A 15,919-nucleotide genomic window follows, 5' to 3' on the forward strand; every position below is an offset into this window, starting at 1 on the left:
AATTTCAGAATAATTTTGTTTTGCATTTCCTTAATGTATAAGGATGATACATATTTGCCATTAGATTCTATTGATTTGAGTTTCTTCAATTGTGAATATTTTGTTTAGATGTGTAGTCGGCTAATTAATTATTTTTTGTTGATATATAGTTCTTTAGTTTTTTATTGTGATTTAAAGAAGTTCATTGCTGAACGTGTACATGTAAATAATGCTTAGTATTTTTGAAAATAGCGTCTTTAAATTAAATTTTCTACGGCCAAATCACATAATGTGCTCCCATTAAACTCACAGAATTGGCAGATCTGTTTTAGCTAACAAAATTCATTAAGGTCACTTTATGAAACATCCCTATATAATAAAACATTCTCTATGTACATAAAATTGTAGAATATACTTTATTTTTTTTATTTTTTTGAGAATTTCCACCAATGTATTTTGATGACAATTTTCCCATTTATTTTACACACATTACTCTTTTTTCTTTGAATTCTACATTTGTATATCTTCTACATTAAAATACTGTTTAATAACACCATGATAAACCCTTACAAAAAATTGTTCAACACTCCAACAAAAGACACTAACTGTCCATAGTGTGTCAGTTAGGAGTAACAGATTTCAGGACTTTTCACTGCATTCTGGACGGTTGACTGGCTTGAAGGTGTGGAGGGAACCACAGCTGCTGTGTGTCATGAGGACAGGACTCCTCGTATCATGAAGACACGCTTTCCGTCTGATGCACCCCACAATTTTGCACCTACAGTCTCTTTGCCTTTTCTTTCAGGGTGGCTTTTGAGGGGTATAACATGTGTATCCATCTCAGCACGGCTGAAATCAATAAAATGAAGACAACAATATAATGAATGAAAGAAGAGTTCATTCTTGGAAAGTATTAGCAAGATTGGAATAACCTCTGGCCATATTGGTTAAAGAAAAAGTGGAATTAACAAAATTAAATAGAAGATCGGAGATGTGGAGAAAACACTTTTTATATTTACAGTCAGAAATCTATAATATTTTTAAAACATTAATGATTTACTAGATGTATTTGATATACCAATAATATATCAGCTCAGTGTGCATAATTTAAACAGCACTATACTAAACAATGACACAGAGTCAGGTATTTAATATCTCCCATCTAATATATCATAGGACCACATGTTTTCAATTTAAAAATTTGATTAGACATTTAAAGAGCATTGACAGTTTCTTAGACTATTCCATAAAGTGGACAAAAGAATTGAATACATCAAAATTCTATTTTGAATCTGGTATTATCCAACAATTGACAGAGAAAAAAGGAGAAAGAGTGAGACAGGGGGCCAATGAAGAAAACGGAAAGGTACAGAGAGAGGGAAAAAGAATTACAGACTCCTGACAGAAAGAGAGGAAGAGTGAGTATTACAGACTAATTTCCACTGATACATACATATTCTCAATAGAATCCTTGTGAACAGATTCAAGACGACATTAAAATTAATCTTCAACCAGGTAAGCTTTCTTAAATCCCAGACATACAAGTTTGATTTATCATATATATATATATATATATATATATATATATATATATATATATATATAAAATGACAAATGTATGGTACTACATAAAATGAAAAAAGTACAGAGACACCATTATTTTATTAGGTGCAAAAAAAATTACCGGTAAAAAAACAATATATTCATTCAAGGCAGAAGTCCTGGAGAAGCTATAGATATAGAGGATATTGTTCAACATAATAAAGGCCAGGTAGAGCAAGCCCACTACTATCATTGTGATAAAGAGAGAAAAATTCAAAGCAGTTCCACTGCAATCAGGAACAAGGAAAGAATATACTCTGGTTTCATAGATATGTAGTACACTATAAAGGTAAATGACAATTGAAGAAGATGCAGGTAATACAATAAAAATGAAGAAGTTAAATTGTTCTTATATGCAGATATCATGGTAGCATTTTAAAAACTCTAAAAATGTATCAGTCTCTTAAGACTGCAAAATACATTCATAAAAGCAGAATACAATACTAACACACAAAATTCCTTAGCCTTCCTTTACATCAATCCAAATCATACTTTCAGAAAATCTATTCAAAAATACCCCTCACAATAATCTGATAATATATAATAAAATATTGTGGATAAAAATATTTAAAATGTCAAGACCACTGTGAATTAGCTAGAAGTAATCATAAATAGAGACAATTTTTCTCTGAAAAAATAAGTTTCTTAAAGCTGAAAATACATTCATGAGGTAGTAGAATGCAAAATTAACACACAAAACTCATTATCTTTTCTGTATTACAATTTCAAACCATGGGAGAGAAATCAGGGAAATATTGCACTCAAAAGAGTCTTAAAATATATTACAAAAAACATGGATTTTCATAGTTATAAAACATACTGTTAGTACGAAGACATAAGAAGTACACATGACCCATCCTGAATACATATAAGAACGATACAGCTAATATTCTGAAAGACTGTAAGACTTCAATAAATCAAAGCTTTTAGAGTTAAAAGGATAAATAGATAATATAAATAGGTCAGTTTTAATGAATTAGTAAGAATAATACAATAAACTGTGAATAGAATATTTTACTACAATAAATCACCAACTTTTATGAAACTCGAGAATTTGACTATAAATATTCTACTATAGGACAAAGGACAACGTTAAAGTGCAGTGTTAACATGTTGATAGGGATAATTATAAAGAGAGAAAAGGACGGACGCAAAAATTTCATGAGATTAAAACAATTAAGAGTAACAGAAGCAGTTTTATAGGATTGACAGAGTTAATATTTCAGCAGATTGGAGTGTCCAAGAACTCTGGATTTACCCAAGCACAGATTTCTCCATTTTGCATTAAGCTGTTGGCAGTATGGTTTCTTAGGTTTTCCAACTTGAAGAATTGTCAAAGCTCTTACTGTCCTTACAGAATTATGTCTATTAATAACCTGGTTCAATCCTACAATCATGAGAACTGAGCATTACAAGTACATAAAATCAAAGTTGAGTCACTAGATATCTAATAAATGCTGTTTGAAAAGGTGGATTCAGTAGTTACTGTTTTCAAGTCATAGCTCTTAAAGTTTAAAACATAAGCATTGCTCATGCACAGAATGCTTTCTCAAGAGAGAAGAGGAATTCTGAATTCTTTTATTAACATTGGGTTTAACTTACTTGTGGAGTATATATTTCATAAGTTGGATGAATCCAGTATGCCACACACAGCACAGAGGAAGTCAATTATTTGTAGGTTTGTGTCTGTGAAATAAGAGTGGAAAAACTGAGACGATGAAGTATTAACTAGGAGTTCCCATTCCCAGATATCAGTGTCACAAACAACCTGCACTGTAGGAATCCAAGGCATGGAGGAGTTTATTCTGAGCTGTGGACATAATACTTGTCTTTCCCTTCATCCTCAGGACATTTTTCTTCTGGGCAAAAAGAGTAAAAGTCATGAGCTCTCATGGAAACAATGGTTCCCTTTCCAAGACATGTCTATTGGGAGAAAGAAATGCATGATATAAACTGTCTGACTTCCAAGAACCATAAGAACAGGGAAGTCCAGATGCTTCTGAGAGGCTCCCAGCTCATGATTCCCATATGTGGAAGGCTGAGATCAAGGCTCTCTCCTTGACGAACCCACTCTACCCCTACCCGATCTCACTGAGCTTTCCAATCGACCACATATTTCTTCTTTTATACCAAGACAGAAGGCCAACTTCCTTCTCCCCATCTCTGATCTCTTCATAAACTTTGTTCTCCCTCCCAAATGGCTCTTTACTCTGAATTAGAGGCCAATTAGTAAACCCTAGGTGTACTGAAGGAATATCTGAGAGGCAGCTGCTGTCACGACAACACTTGTGACATCTCAGAGAAGATAGGGATCTCCAGCATACAAGAGACATTTCAGGCAGGGCCTAAAGGTGATGTCACTGAGAATTGCCATAGTCTACCTGCTGAACAGATTTCCTTACATTGAACAATTTTGGAGATGCCCTTTCCAGGAGTGTCTCCTGTGATACAGTAGAAACCTTTACATGCTACATCTCCATAAAGCTAGAGACTTCTCTCTGCTTCATTAGTGGTTACATGCTCTGAATGGAGAAAATTAGTCAGGGGCTTGTCATGGGTAGAAGAGATCTAGGAACAAGGAGTGAAGGAGATTTTTCTGACGATTTATTTTATACATAGGTGCAATCCTGTGATATACAGTTCAAATCCCTAGGTTTTCTCAGTTTCCCCTGTGCCAGTATTTTCCCTACAGACCTTTAATTGAGTGAATATTGTGTTACATTTTCTGATTGTACATTCATTGATAGGGGGATATATATATATATATATATATATATATATATATATATATATTCCTGCATGTATACACAAAATTTCTTTTTTCCAATTCAATTTTTTGGAATTGAATTCGGCAACAAACTTGGCCCAGCTATAGAGGGAATATAACAGTGAAAATATTGTGTACATACTTCAAATGATGAGCTCCCAAATCCTTATTTTATCCAAAAATTACCAGACATCAGTTAAGCAAAGGACATCATGAAATATAGAATGCAGTTGTGTAGTTCTATTAGATATCCGTTCTCTAATATCTACCTTCCTGTGTTCCCAGGGCAAGACATTTGGGTTTTGTATATTTTACCATGATTCTTTCTTCAGGCCAAACATCAATTTCAGGGGGAAGTGCAGTGAGAGGTATGGCTTGAGGTCCGGTGAAACCTCAACTTCAACAGGTTCATAAGAACAGGAGGGATCTTTCTGGCATTGTCATTTGTCGATCCTATATTCTTGACCTAGTTGCACAGAATCCATGTAAATTTCCACCAAAATTCATAGTTGTAGGATCCACCAAAGGGAATATATATATATATATATATATATATATATATATATATATATATATATATGTATGTATGTATGGCACCAAAACTAGATAAGATTGATGAAGCTAAGATGTACATTCTGACAATAAAAGGTTGTACATCTTTCATTAGAGACACAGCTAGAGCATGTTAAAAAACAGAAGTGATTGCTAGTGGCAAAGCAGAGAACTGAAAACAGACCCCTTGTTTGTAGATGTTGAGAAAGGATTACAATAGCTGAATGGGCTTTCAACCCCATAAAAACAAGTTCAACTAAGCAGAGTTTTCTGGTACTAAACCAGTATTCAAAAACTGTGTATGGACAGACCTATGGCTCCAACTGCATATGTGGCAGAGTATGACGATGTTGGGAATCAGTGATAGGATAAAATACTTGGTTCTCCCTAGTTTTTACTGCTAGTTCAAGGAAATTTCAAAGCACTGTAAAGGGGTTATAGAAGAAGGGTAAGAAGACCAGTTAGGAATCTTATGGACAAGAAACTGGTAAAGGAAATAACATTTGAAATGTAAGTAAATATCCAATAAAAAAGCTGTAAAGTTTGCTTTAAAAAAAGGAAAGAAAGAAAACAAAAGAAAATTAGCAGCTAATCATACCTATTGACTCACTAATCCAAAGGGTCCCTGTCAGGGAATTATAGTCAGAATAATACTGGTGGAAAGATTGAGATGATGAACTCCAAATTTGCAGCACTTCTCTCTCCCAAATACCAGTATCAGACACCTACTGCACTATAGGTCTCCAAATAATTGAGGAGTTTACTCTGAGCTGAGGTCACAGTACTTGTATTTCGCTTCTTCCTTAGGAGTATTTTCTTCTGGGCAAAAAGAAAACCATGAGTTGTAAGGAAGAGAACAGTGTCCTTCCCAACACCTGGCTTTTGGGATAAAGATATTATTGATATAAACTCTCTGACTTCCAGGAACCATTAGAAGCAGGGAAATCCAGATGCTTCTGAGAGACTCCCACCTCCTGATCCCATGTGTGGAAGGTTCAAATCAATTCTATCACTTCAACATAACTACTCCACTCCTACCAAGGGTTCAGTGATATTTCCCCTGGATGACGTATTTCTTCCTTTTTTTATACCAAGAACCATAACAAGCAAGGAAGTCCAGTTACGTCTGAGAGGCTCCAATCTCCTTATTCTGTATTTGGAAGGATCAGGTCTATGCTATCTCTTCAGCGATTCCACTCAACCCCTACACAGGACTCACTGAGCTTTCCCATGGACCACATATTTTTCCTTTTTCTATACCAAGACAGAAGGCCAGCTTCCTTCTCCCCATCTCTGACCTCTTCATCCTCTTTGTTCTCCCTCCAAATGACTATTTCCTCTGAATTTGAGGCCAATTAGTAAACCCTAGAGGTACTGAAGGAATATCTGAGAGTCATTTGCAGTCAGGACAACATTTGTGACATAACAGAAGAAGCTAGGGCTCTTCAGTATACAAGAGTTTTTTCAGGGAGGGCCTAATGATGATGTCCCTGAGAACTACCACGGCCTACCTCTAAACAGCTTTCCTTACATTAACCAGTTTTGAGGGTGCCATCTCCAGGTTTCTCTCCTGTGACACAGTGGAAACCTGTACGTTCTACACCTCTCTAAAGCTAGAGACATCTGAATGGAGAAAATTAGTCAGGGGCTTGGCATGGATAGAAATGATCTAGGAATTTGGAGTGGAGAAGATTGTTCTGGATAATATTTTATTGCCATGTCCATTCCTGTAACATACAGTTCAATTTTCTAGGTTTTCTTAATTCTATAAAGGCCAGGATTTTACCTACAGACCTTTCGTTGAATGAATATTGAATTTCACTTTCTTATTGTACATTCCTTGATAGGGGACTTTATAAATAATCCTGAGTATGTACTCAAAAATTGTTTTCCAATTCCATTTTCTGCAATGATTTTGGCAACAAAGGGGGCCCATCTATAGACTGAGTATAACAGTGTAAATATTGTGTACCTACCTCACATATAAACTCCCAAATCCTTATGTTATCCAAAGATTAACAGACATCAATAAAGCAAAGACCACATGAACTATACATTTCAGTTCTCTAGTCACATTTGATATCTATACTACACTTTTTACCTTCCTGTGTTCCCATGGCCAGACTTGAAGGTTTTAGATGTTTTACCATGATTTTTTCTTAAGGGCAAATATAAGAAACAGGAGGATGGGCAGGGCACAGAAAGGCTTGAGGAATAATGAAACCTCCACTTCATTACCTTCATAAGTGCAGGAGGGAATCTATTTGATATTGTAATTTGTAAATTCTACATTTTTGACCTAGTTGTGCAGAATCCATGTAAATATTCCACCTAACTTAATAAATGTAGGAAGCATCAAAGTGTGCATGTGTGCACATATATATGTATTCAACCATGAAAACTGGATAAGATTGATGAAGCTAGGAGTGCATTCTGCCAGGAAACGGATGTAGATGTTTCCTGAGAGACACAACTAGATCATGGCAAAAACAAAAGTGAATGCTAGAGGCAAACCAGGAAATTTGAAATGGACTTTATGTTGGTAGATTCTGAGAAAGGATAATAAGAGCTGAAGAGGCTTTCAAGCCATAAGTACAACAATGCCAATGAACCAGAGCTTTCTGGTATGAGATCAATATTCAAAGACGGAAAATGGAAAGACCTATGGCTCCAACTGCTTATGTAGTAGAGGATGGCCTTGTTCGACACCAATGGAAGGAGAAGCCCTTGGTCCTTCCTTGGTTTGACTGGCATTTAAAGGAAATGTGAAAGGGACAGTAAAAGGGGGTGTTTATAGAAGAAGTGGAGAGGGACCTGTTAGGCATCTTATGGGAGGAAATTCTTAAAGGAAACAATATTTTAAATGTAAATATAGAAATATAAATTTAAAAAAAGAATTAAAATTTGTAATAAATAAAAATATAAGAAATACAAGAAAAGAAACTACCAGCTAAGCAAAGCTATTGACTCAGAAATCTAATGAGTCAGTTTCCGGGAATGGTAGTCAGAGAAATAATAATTGAAAGAGTAAGATGGTGATGTTTCAACTAGTAGCACTTCTCTACCAGATATCAGTGTCAGACACAAATTGCACTATAGATATCCAAAGCATGGAGGGGTTTACTCAGACCTAGAGATACAATACTTGTCCTTCCTGTCTTCTTTAGGTCCATTTTCTTCTTGTAAAAAAAGAATAAGGCCATGCACTCTCAGGAAAAGCACTGTGCCCTTCCCAACATTTGGCTTTTTGAATGAAGAAATGAATGGTATAAACTCTCTGACATCCAGGAAGCATAAGAACAGGGAATTCCAGATGCTTCTGAGAGGCTCCCATCTCCTGATATCCATATGTGGAAGGCTCAGATCAGTGCTATCTGTTCAGCGATACCACTCAAACCTACCAAGGACTCACTGAGCTTTTCCAAGGACCACATATTTCTTCAATTTTTAATACCAACACAGAAGGGCAGCTTCTTTATCCCCATCTCTGACCTCTTCATCCACTTTGTTCTCCCTCCCAAGTGGGCTGTTTACTCTGAATTAGATGCCAGTTAGTAAACCCTAGAGGTACTGAAGGAATATCTGAGAGGCAGTTGCAGTCACGACAACACTTGTAACATCACAGAAGCTAGTAATCTCCGGGTTACATGAGATTTTTCAGAGACGGCTTAATGATGATGTCACTGAGACTTCCCATGGCCTACCAGAAAACAGCTTTCCTTACATAGACCAGATTCGAGGATGCACTTTCCTGGTGCATGTCTCCTGTGACACAGTGGAAACCTATACATACTCCATTTCTCTAAAGCTAGAGACTTCTCTTTGCTTCATTAGTGATTACATGCTCTGAATTGAAAAATGTAGTCAAGGGCTTGGAATGGGTAGAAAAGATCTTGTAACATGGAGTGGAGGAGATTCTTCAGGATATTAATTTTACTCTCAGGTACATTTCGTGAAATACAGTTCAACTTTGTAGATTTTCTCTGTTTCCCAAGGCAAGTATTTTCCCTACAGACCTTAAATTGAATGAATATTGTATTTCACTTTCTTATTGTAAAATTCTCGATACAGGACATTATAAATCTTGGTGAATGAGTACTCAAAATTTCTGTTTTCCAATTCCATTTCTGCAACGATTTTGGCAACAAATGTGACCCAGCAATATGGCCCAGCTACAGATTGAATATAACAATGTAAATATTGTGTACCTACTTGAAAAGATAAAGTCCCAAGTACTTAATTTAGGTAAAAATTGCCAGTCATCAGTAAACCAAAGGACAACATGGACTATAGAATTCGGTTCTCTAGGCCCATTTGATATCATTTCTGCATTACTACCGCACTGTGTTCCCAGGGCCAGATATGAGGGTTTGGGGTGTTTTACCATGATTCTTTCTGGGGTAATAATATGATACAGGAGGAAGGGCAGGGAGAGGAATGGCTTGAGGTGCAGTGAAGCCTGAACTTCAGTATGTTCATAAGAACAGGAGGGAATCTTTGGCATTGTCATTTGTTGATTCTCCATTCTTGACTTCTTTCACAGAAACCATATGAAAATTCCACCTATCCTCAAAGCTGTAGGAGTCACGCATGTATATATATATACACACATCACTCACCAAAACTATATAAGATTGATGAAGCTAAAAACTGCATTCTGCCAGGAAGAAGGATATAGATATTTCCTGAGAGACACAGCTTGGGCATATCAAATACAGAAGTGAATATGTCATTGTAAAAATATAAAAATTTAGGTAGAGTAAAGTAGTCTTTTTCCCTGCTAACTCTGGCACTGAAGTGTCTGAATTTCTCTGCTAGATATATTGGCAGAAACACATTCCCACTCCTCGACTTCCTAATATTTCTTGTCAACCACACTTTCATATACAAAAAACCCTCAAAAACCCTCACATAAAGAATACACAACACAATAATCTTTGATCCAGTTGACTAGACTTAATTGCCCATTTAAACATACAAATCTGGTACCATCTATCCCTTAGGAACATTAATAACGACATGTAACTACACAGCAGAATCTTAAATTCACCTACCATGGCTTCTCATTCTGTCATCTTCCTTTCTCTCTTTTTTCCTCTAGTCTCTCCCTCTTCCTTCAAACTTCTCTCCCGTGTATTTTTCCTTCTCTTCCAATTATAACCCTCCTTCTATCTTATTTCTGCCACTCACATATACTTTACAAATTCAATGGGGAGGTGGTACTGGTGATGTCACCAGAGTTCTGAGTAGAGGACTATGCATCTGAACTTGCGGCAGTGGAATTAGCATCAAACACAGATAATTTCAGGGCAAACCACAACAAGAATTCTAGTGGCAAACCAGTGAACTAAAAAAGGGACTTCTTCTTGGTAGATTTTGAGAAAGGATTACAAGAGGTGAAGGTCCTTTCAACCCCAAAAGAACAACAATGCCAATGAAACAACATCCTGGTAGTAGACCAATATTCAAAGAATGTACATGAACAGACCTATGGTTCCTAATGCATATGTTGCAGAAGAAGGCCTTGTTGGACAACAATGGAAGGTGAACCCGTGGTTCTGCCTAGGTTTGACTCCCAGTTAAAGGGAATTTCCAGGGGCAGTTAGGGGGGTTATAGGAGAAGGGGAAGGGGACCGTTAAAGTATCTTATTGTCAGGAAACTGAGCAAGAAAATACTATTTTAAATGTAAATTTAGAAATATCCAATTTAAAAAGGGATAAAATTTGTTAATTTTTTTAAATGAAAGAAATAAAAGAAAAGAAATCTGCCAGCTAATCACTCCTATTGACTCAGAATTTTAAGGGGTCACTGTAAGGGAATAGTAGTCAGAGTAATACTAATGTAAAGACTGATATGATGAAGTCTCATCTAGAAGCAATACTCCCTCCCAGATATCAGTACCAGACACAAACTGCATTATTAGAATCCAATGCATGGAGGAGTTTACTCTGTGCTGAGGACACAATACCTTTCTTGCCTTACCTTTCTTCCTTAGGACCTTTTTCTTCTTCGAAAAATGATAAAAGATATGAGCTCTAAGGAAAAACTATAGTGTCCTTCCCAACACCTGGCTTTTGGGATAAAGAAATGAATTACTTAAACTATTTGACTTCCAAGAAAATAACTAGCAGGGAAGTACAGATGCTTCTGAGAGGATACCAGGTCCTGATTCCCATATGTGGAAGGCTCAGATCAAGGCTATCTCTTCAGTGAACCTACACAACCCCTACTCAACGCTCATGGAGCTTTCCCATTGACCATGTATTTCTTCCTTTTTTATACCAAGACAGAAGGCCAGCTTCTGTTCGGAGCGGCTAAAGATGGCACTGACATCTAGTGGTCGTTTGCGGCACACAACCATTATACTCGTGTCCCTGGGATTTTGGCATTTACAAGGCCAGGGTGATAAACATGTTAATAAGGTATCTATCACTCCACCAATCCCCAGAGGACAAGTTTACATCCACTGTCTCTTTTGTACTTAAGGTGAGTGGCTTTGTTCCCCGGGGTCCCCCGTATCAAGAATGAGGTGTTCCTGCAATAAAAGCTCGCAAGAAGAGCCCAACGGTGTTGGGTCTTCCTTGCTGGTCGAGGTGGGCACATCAAGCTTCCTACTCCCCAAGTCTGATCACATCGTCCTCTGTGTTGTCCCTCCCAAATGGCGGCTTTCAATAAATTAGAGGCCAATTAGTAAACCCTAGAGGTACTGATGGAATATCTGAGAGGAAGTTGCAGTCAGGCAACACTTGTGACATCACAGAAGAAGCTAGGACTCTCCGGGATACAAGAGATTTTTCAGGGAGGTCTAATGATGATGTCACTGAGAACTGCCATGGCCTACCTGCTAAACAGTTTTTTTTACATTGACCCGATTTGAGGGTGCCATTTTCAGGAAAGTCTCCGGTGACACAGTGGAAACCTTTACATATTACATTTCTCTAAAGCTAGAGACTTCTCTTTGCTTTATTAGTGGTTACATGCTCTGAATAAACAAAGTTAGTCAGAGGATTAGCGTGGCTAGAAAAGATTTAGGAACATAGAGTGGAGGAGATTCTTCTAGATAATATTTTACTACCAGGTACATTCCGGTGACACACAGGTCAATACCCCAGGCTTTCTCCATTTCCCAAAGGCCAGTATTTTGCATACATTCCTTAATTGAATGAATATTGTATTTCATTTTCTCATTGTACATTCCTTGATAAGAGACTTTACTAATATTCCTGTATTTGTACTCAAAAATTCTGTTTCCAATTCCATTTTCAGCAAAGCAAAGGACAAAATGACTATAAATTCAGTTCTCTAGTCCTATTTGATATCAGTACTACACTTTCTAACTTCCTGTGTTCCCATTGCTAGATTTGTGTGTTGTATGTTTTACCATGATTCTCTCTGAAGGCCAAACATAAGATACCGGAGGATGGGCAGAAAGAAGAATGGTTTGAGGACCAGTAAAACCTCAACTTCTGTAGGTTTATAAGAACAGGAGGGAGTGTATTTGGCATTGTCATTTCTGAACTCTACATTCTTGACCTAGTTGCTGAGAATCTATGTTACCATTCCACCTAACCACAAAGCTGTAGGAGTCACCAAAAGAATATATATATATATATATATATATATATATATATATATATATATATACACACACACACACAAACACACACAAGGCACCAAAACTAGATAATATTTATGTAGACAAAAGTGCATTCTGCCAGCAACCGGATATACATATTTCCTGAGAGACACAGGTAGATCATGTCAACTACAGAAGTGAATGCTAGAACGAACCAGTGAACCAAAACAGATCATGTTTTGGCACATATTGAGAAAGGATTACAAAGCTGAAGGAGATTTCAGTCCCATAAGAACAATAATGTCAATGAACGAGAGCCCTCTGGTACTAGACCAATATTCAGTGAATGTACAAAGACAGAGTTATGGCTCTAACTGCATGTGTCAGAGGGTGACCTTGTTCATCACCAATGGAAGCAGAAGCTATTGGTCCTCTCTAGGTTTGTCTCCCAGTTCAAGGGAATGTGAAGACAGTCTAGAGGTGTTAGAGAAGAAGGGGAAGGATACGGGTAGGAATCTTATGGGCAGTAAATTGGGAAACGAAATAACATTAAATGTAAAGATAGAAACATCAAGTTAAAAGTGCAATAAAATTGCTAAAACATAAAAAATGAAAGAAATAAAAGAAGAGAAAACTGACAGCTAATCATACCTATTGACTCAGAAACCTAAAGTTGTATTCAGTGGAAATATTAGTGGAAAGACTGAGATGATGAAGTCATCTCATAGCACTGCAGCATCTCAGACTGCACTATAGATATCCAAAACATGGAGGAGTTTACTCTGAGCTAGGGAAACAATACCTGTATCTCCCTCTTTCCTTAGGACCTTTTTCTTCTTGTCAAAAAGAGGAAAGGCCATGAGCTCTCAGGAAAACAACAGCACCCTTACAAACACTTGGCTTTTGGAATAAAGAAATTAATGATACAAACTCTCTGATTTCCAGGAACCATAATAACAGGCAATCTAGATGCGTCAGAGAGACTACCAGTTCCTGATTCCCATAGGTGGGAGGCTCAGATCCCACTAAATCCCAACCAAGTACTCACTGAGTTGTACCAAGGACCATGCATTTCTTCCTTTTTATACCAAGACAGAAGGCGAGCTTCCTTTGGTCTCCCCATATCTGATCTTTTCATCCTCTTTGTTCACCCTCTCAAATTGATGTTTACTCTGAATGAGAGGCCAGTTAGGAAACCCTAGAGGTACTGAAGGAATATATGAGAAGCAGTTGCAGTCACGACAAAACTTGTGACATCATAGAAGAAGATAGGTATCTCCAGGTTACAAGAGATTTTTCAGGCAGGGCCTAATGATGATGTCTCTGAGAACTGTCATGGCCTACATGCTAAGCAGCTTTCCTTACATTGACCAGATTCGATATTGTGTTTTCCAGGTATGTCTCCTGTGACACAGGGGAAACCTTTATGTACTCCATCTCTCTAAATCTAGAGACTTTTTTTCCTTTATCAGTGGTTTCATGCTCTGAATGGAGAAAGTTAATCAGGCACTTGGCATGGTTATAAAAGATCTAGGAACATGGGGTGGAGGAGTTTATTCTGGATAATAATTCTATTCCCAGGTCCATTCTGTGACATACACTTCAATTTCCTAGGTTTTCTCTGTTTCCCAAAGGCCAGGATTTTCCCTACAGACTTTTAATTGAGTGAATATTGTATTTAATTTTTGTGTTTACTTTCCTTATAGGACATATAAGGAATATATATATATATATATATATATATATATATATATATATATATTTCTGAATGTGTACTCAAAATTCTGTTTTGCAATTCCATTTTTTACAATTAATAAGCAACAAAGAGTGCCCAGCTATAGAGTGAATATAAGAGTGTAAATATTGTGTACCTATTTGAAATGATGAAGTTCCAAATCCTTACTTTGTCTAAAAATTATGAGACAGCAGTAAAGCAAAGGAAGTCATGGACTATGGAATGCAGATGTCCAGTCCCATTGATATCAGTTTAATAATATCGACCTTCCTGTTCCCAGGGCCAGACTTAAGGGTTTTGGAGGTTTTACCATGATTATTTTTTCAGGCCAAACACAAGAATTAGGAGGATGGGCAGGAAGAGGAATGGCTTGATGCCCAAAGAAACCTCAACTTCAATAGGTTCATAATAACAGGAGGGAGTCTGATTGGCACTGGCCTTTCCTGATTCTACATTTTTGAACTAGTTGCAGATAATTCATCCTAAAATTCCACCTAATGACATACCTGTAGTAGCCACCAAATATACATAAATACATACATACGGATATGGATCTTTCCTGAGAGACCCAGGTAGAGCATGCCAAATACAGATGTGAAAATTATTAGCAAACCAATGGAATGCAATGAATCTCTTGTTAGTAAATTTGTAGAAAGGATTACCAGGACTGAATGGGCTTTCAAGACCATAAGAACAGAAGTGACAACGACCCATAGCTTTCTGGTACTAAACCAATATTCAAAGATTGTACATGGACAGAACTAGGGCTCCAACAGCATATGTAGCAGAGAATGGTCTTCTAGGACATCAAAGGGAGGGGAAGCTCTTAGGCCTACCAAAGCTGGAACCACCAGTATAGAGGAATGTCAGGGAGTGCTGGGAAAGGGAGTGGTTGGTAAGGGGGGACACCTTTATAGAAGAACTGTGGGGAAAGCGGTAGGAGCTTTGTGACTGGAAAACTGGGAAATTGTATCATATTTGTAATGTAAACAAAAGTATCCAAATTTATAAAAGGATAAATAAAACTTTAACAAGCTGAACACCCAAAGAGGAATCTCAAACCCACTTGAGAGGGAGAAGTAATGAATCTCAGGAGGGAAGAGTGAGGGACGTGGGTGAGAAAGGAGACAGTAAGGGAAAGAGGGGAAAAAGGTCAGGTATTCGTGGGGAGAAGGACTGAAGCCTTGAGTTTCAGCAGAATGAATGGAAACAGGCAACCTCTGGAACTGAAAGGTTGGAGGAGGGGGTGGCTCTAGAATCTTGGAGAGACCTGAGAGGCAAGAGACTATCAGGACTCAGTGAAATGTCCAAGAGTGGGTAGAGAGAACTTGTTGAGTCTACCTCCATAAGGAAAAGAGAACATCAAGTGAGGGATAAGGTAGCCATCCACAAATCAAAACTCTGACGCATATTTGGTCTTCTTTGAAAGAACTTCAGGGACAAAACCAGAGAAGAGCATGAGTAAAAGGAATTCCAGTGACCCACCAAATCTGGGAATCAGATTAAGTACAGATCCCCAAGGCTTGACACTATTACCCATGCTTTGTCATGTTCACAAAATGGACCTGACATTACTGCCTTCTGAAAGAACCAGCAAGCAGCTGAAAGAGTCAGATGCAGGCAATTACACTCAGCTAATGAACAGAAGCTGCTAAGCCCTGTGGTCAAACTAGAGAAAAGCTGGAGGAAGCTGAGGAGGGGAGCAAC

At 37.4% G+C, this 15,919-nt stretch overlaps 1 long non-coding RNA gene across 1 annotated transcript; it reads right to left on the reverse strand.

The window, feature by feature from the left end:
* Positions 1-376: 376 nt before the first annotated feature.
* LOC108353413 (uncharacterized) lies at positions 377-14,092 on the reverse strand. The gene is made up of 3 exons (NR_190810.1): positions 13,526-14,092; positions 3,184-3,267; positions 377-828 (listed from the first exon to the last, which is right to left on the reverse strand). It is a non-coding gene; the product is annotated as an uncharacterized LOC108353413 (long non-coding RNA).
* Between the last annotated feature and the right edge of the window lie 1,827 nt (positions 14,093-15,919).

Source organism: Rattus norvegicus, chromosome Y (genome assembly GCF_021556685.1).
Source record: "Rattus norvegicus strain SHRSP/BbbUtx chromosome Y, alternate assembly SHRSP_T2T, whole genome shotgun sequence".
In the NCBI taxonomy this organism is placed as follows: domain Eukaryota; kingdom Metazoa; phylum Chordata; class Mammalia; order Rodentia; family Muridae; genus Rattus; species Rattus norvegicus.